Below are 5,349 nucleotides of genomic sequence, written 5' to 3' on the forward strand. Positions count from 1 at the left end.
GGAAATATTTTGCATTCGGAGAACAAGAAAAATAGGTATATTTGCATTATGCTTATTAATTTGTGCAGTTATTCAGTGTCTGCTAAGTTAATGTTCAAGAAAAGATATTAATTTTTATTAAAATGTTCTGTTATTTTATGTTAACGATTACTCATTTATTTCAGCCCTTTGTATTCAGCATGTCTCTATCGAAATAAACCTACGTTTCTATGAAAATTGAAGCTTTTGTTTTTTTGCAGCCCGCATAAACTTAAACCTTGTTTATTTGGCCCATGTTAGCCTTTGAGTTTGACATGTTTGCTGTATGTGTTGTTCAAGCCTTCATCTCTTGTCTAGACGATAATAATTACAACCCACTAACTAGTCTTTAGGTCTCCAAACTCTCTTCTTTCTCATCTAAACTAACACACTAAGACAAATTTCACTTGGTTGACTTCCTTGACATCCTTCAGTGGCTCCTATAGAAGAAAATCCTACCTCTAACATGGATCTTAGGCACAGCCTGCTTCCTCTGCAAGAAAGTCTCTTCAAGTCATCCTCAATTCTCCTGACAAACTTCTATTCATTTTTATAAATGTTCTGTTTCCTCTATGCTACCATATACATACATAACTTTACCATTTAATTATAATACCTGTCCATCATCTCCTACACTAAACTGTGTCTCCATTCATCACCAGAGGCTATTCTGTTACCTTGGCATACAGAATAAATATTTGTTGAGTAAAATGCCATTCAGATGTCTAGACAGCACACCTGCAACTACAAATTACATATCTCTATAAGTCTATCTACAGAGGTTAATAGCCAAATGTCCACAAAAGTGTAAGAAAAATAAAGGCCAGCTTGCCCTGTCAAGACATATTACAGAAGGCTATCAACAGTATTTTTTTATATAACACTTAACAGTTAAAAATGTGATTACAATGGTCTACAACTTATAGTGTGACAGTTTAAAGGGGAAGTAAACAGCATTCATTCTCTTTAGGGATTTGAGACTGGCACTTACATAAACGTTACAATGTCTTTCTCTTACAGTTTCATCAATGCCACTCTGTGTAATACATATCAAAAAAAATGGCAAGACAAGATCCCCAGTAAGATTCCAGAATGCAGCCAGTCGATCAATAGCATCGGGATGCTCGCTGCAGCACAACTCCCACTAACCCGGAAGGCAAGATGCCGAATAACCACCACAGATGCTGCAAACAGTGTGTATTTTAAGACCTGAATATATTAACTGATCCGTTGTAAAACAATCTACCAATATGAAAACTGGCAGGGCCTGATCAAGTAAAGGGCAAATTTATTTATGATGTAATAAAAATCAGTTAATTTCATTCAATTCAACAGTCAATATTGAACACATTTTCGAACCACAAATTTAAAGAAATAATAATTTCACTGAGTTCAATTTAAAATACTGGAAAATAGAAATTTTGGGTGCACTGAGTTAATAATTCTCAAGAGATCACGGCACAGTATGATCGATCAATCAATGCAAGATTCTTCCTTCCTTTCCGTCCTTGCTCCCTACATCCATCCATTCTTTGCCTTTTATCCTCATACCTTAGTCCCCTTGTCCCCACCCCCCAACACATTCAGACGGAACCATTCTCTTCTGTTTCATGTTTGGACAATGAGCACATGTGACATTTGCAACATCTGAGCAGAAGCTGTAAAACCCATTGTGTTTCTGGCCACTCTTCTCTTTGCCTCTGCCTAGAATGACAGGACCCAGAAAAGAGCTGCTCTTCAGAATGAGATGACTTGTGAGGAGCCACAGTCAACTGTCAGCCACTAACATAACATGCGCAGGAAATAAACCTTTGTTGTTCTGTATGCTCCTGAGATTTGGTGATTATCGTCATAGAAAACTGACTAACATAGAAAGGAAAGTTAAACTGAATAATTACACCTGAGTGAGACTTGGAAGGTCACAGCGAGGAAAGGATATACTGCAGCTGCTGTTGGTTCTGGAAAGTAAGGTTAGAGGTATGAGAGTTTGTAGCTGCCAAACCCCAAGTTCCAGGTCTCGTCTCCAACCTCAGGGGTGAGTTAGGGCCATCAGTATAGGGAGGGACAAGTAAACCCCCTTAGATGTGCCCCCTCCTACCAAATAATAAACCTAAAGTATATCCCTGAGGAAACTGCAGAGGAACCATCTTCCCAAGACTTGAAAGATACAGGGGTGGTGCCTATATGGCATTCTGATTTCACTAGCCTATTTGGCCAGTGCAGGGGAGACAGATCTTGAAGGATGTATAGTGAATCCAATCAGGTGACTACAATTATAGCTGCCGTTCCAGGTATGATCTCTTTACAGAAACAAAACACAGTAACTGGCATCTAGTAAGCCTCGACCAAACTAACATATGATTTTTTAAAAATCTATTCCAAAACAGACCACCAGAAGCTGTTTTCACCTACCAGCTCAAAAGTACACTTTCACCATCATAGCTCACAGCTACACCGACACTCCAGCGATCTTTCATGACCTAGTCCACAGTGACTCTGGCCAATTTTACAGTTGTTCCTTTCGCATTTAGATCTTTAATTTATCCAGAGTTCATCCTGTTTGTGGTGGTAGGTTTGTTCTTCACGTAGTGAACCACTCTCCCTAACAACATCACTCCTTTCTCCAGTGACTTACGATGCCACCTTTAAGTTCTGAACATATATATACAGGAAGTCTCCACTGTTCCCCCGTCCATTTTTTTGTTGTTGTTTTGTTCTTACACTAGTTTTTATTACTACCACTTTGAAAGAGTATTTTAAATTCTGCTAGGCAAGTCCAATTAAAGCACACCTTTAAGACTGATTTAGCTATTCACAAGCTTTATCCTGCCTGCCATATAAATTTTAGATTTGGAGGACTGAGTCTGTCAGATAAACCAACTGGAATTTTGACAGCACTTTAAATTTATATGTTAAGAATGGAGAAAACTGACATTCTTATAAGTAATCTTATCCCAAGAATTTGTAAAGTTTTTCTATTTATTTAGGTCCTGTTCTAGTTCCTTATTAAAGTTTCTCCTTAAAAGTTTTATGTATTCTTGGGTTACTTCCTAGAGACTTTATAATTTTGTTCCTAATATTTTATACAATATTTACCTTTGATTGCTAGTGTAGTAAATGCTATTAACTTTTGTAGACTAATCTTTAATCCACCAACCCTGCTAAACTCCTAATAGTTCCTCTCTTGATTTTAACTCTTCTGGGTGATATTATCCGCAAATAATGAGTTTCATTATTTCCCTTCCTATCCTTATACCTATTTTCCCTTTATAATAGTGTTAACCAGGACCTTTCTTATCATGTTAAACAGTAATAGTGATGGAGGTATCCTTATTACCCACCTTGAAGCGAATGTATCTAAAATTTCTCTATTAAGTATTATTTGTTGTAGCTTTTTGGTAATGACATTTACACAGTTATCTTGTATTTTGAGCTCGATCTTATTAAATAATTTTATGGTATCAAGATAATCATGATTTTTCTTTTGGCCTATTAATGAGGTAAATTACATTAATAGATAAATGTTAAACCATGCTTACATTTCTAAAACAAACTCTATAAATCATTATTTTTTTAACACACTGTTGGACCTCAACAGTGTTGAAAGCTAGTATATTGTGTAGGATTTTCATATCTTTGCTAATAAGTGCAACAGATCTCTAATTTTCTGATACTATCCCTACCTAATTTTAGAACCAAGATTTCACTAACCTCATAAAATGAACTTGGCATCTCTCTTTTTTTTTCTATTTCCCAAAACAACTTGTAAAAATGAATTAAGTATTAGTATCTAAAAGTTCAATGCAACTCACTTATAACATTATCTGGGTCCAGAGTTTTTGAAAGGGGAGGTCTTTAACTACCATTTCAGATTGTTAAATATTTATTAAGCAGTTCAAGCTATCTTTTTCTTCTGTTACCAACTTTCAGAGTTTATAGTTTTCTAAGTATTTATACATTTCATCTAGGCTTTCAAATTTATTAACCTATAGAAATTCATAAAATTAGGTTTTAAATCTGTTTGTAGTTATTTCCACTTTCACTTACTTTATTTGCAATCTATTTTCCTTGATCAATCTTGTTAAACACAGGTCTGTCTAAGCTTATTAATCTTCAAAGAACAATCTTTTGGTTTAGCAAGTCATTTGTTCCTTAATTTCACTAATTTCTGCTTTTTTATGTTGTTTTCTGAACTCTTCACAGAACTGTGTTCGCACTAAAGCAAGCTTCCTCCAGCATGTAGGTAAGTCACCCTGCCACTCTGTCCAAGGTCTACTTTCACCACACAGATTTCAACACACAAACTGTACATACAACTATTCCTCTCGTGCATGCACAACAGAGAAACATCAAATACAGATCTTACCAACCATACCTACACATGAATGCGAGGTAAGGTTATGAGCTGTTCCCATACACACACACACACACAAAAGTGTAAGGCAGTGATCATCTAGCTGAATCAAGGTAATCCTTGTCTGCAATGCTACCTGGACAATTCCTGGTGCAGTTTGACAAAATTAGTAACTAGAAACGCAATCTCCAGTTGCTTTACCAGATGCCATTCAAAAACTGCAGTTATTAATAGAAGAGAAAAACCTGCCTGTGATGGTCAATTTTCACATTGACCCGCTCAAAGCAAAAACACTCCCCCCCCCAACTCTGTAAGCATACCTCCCGACTGGGGCAGTTTCGGATTCCAGACTTTGGTCTTAACATTCCCTGCCTGCAACAGCACGGGAAGGCACATCGCTACAACGGAAGTCCAACACGAAACCCAAGTTTGGATCTGGACACATGCTGCGCGGCTTCCTCTGACCAGTGCGGACTTGGACCAGAATGTTACCGATTACCGGCGTCGGGACGGATGCCACCGCGCCCGCTGCCCGGGCTCACTCCACGAGCACCTCCCGCATCTCCTCCTCGGATGCAGAAGGTGCACAGACACCGGAGGGGAGAGGACAGGCGCGGATCCGGTCCGCTTCCTAACCCCCAACTTGTTTAACACAGACTGGCTACCAGCACAAGAACACAAGGTGCCAGATTTTCCTCTCTGGCTGCAAAAATAGTAATAGTAATAATAATAATAAAAAGACGGAAGGCCTCTCCCGACGGAAACTCAAGCTGCCTGATCGTCCTCTCCCGCGTGAGAGTGAAACTTCGAGGGGGTGCGGAGGAGAGAAGCGCTTCCTCGCGCTGAGTGACAGCCGGCGGCGGGAGGCTCGCGTCCGTGGAAGTCGGGCTGCGCGCACCGGGCTCCGCTCTAGGCCAGGTAACCCTAGACGCCGGGGCCGCAGGCACCCAACAGGGGGGGCGGAGAGAGGCGGGGAC

The 5,349-nt window shown here is 39.2% G+C and overlaps 1 protein-coding gene across 1 annotated transcript in view; it reads right to left on the bottom strand.

The window, feature by feature from the left end:
* CACUL1 (CDK2 associated cullin domain 1) overlaps positions 1-5,349 on the bottom strand; it is a 79,928-nt gene that overhangs the window by 68,041 nt on the left and 6,538 nt on the right. The gene's annotated exons all lie outside the window — the stretch shown is intronic.

The sequence above is a fragment of the Myotis davidii genome, unplaced genomic scaffold (assembly GCF_000327345.1).
Source record: "Myotis davidii unplaced genomic scaffold, ASM32734v1 scaffold72, whole genome shotgun sequence".
Taxonomy (NCBI): Eukaryota; Metazoa; Chordata; class Mammalia; order Chiroptera; family Vespertilionidae; genus Myotis; species Myotis davidii.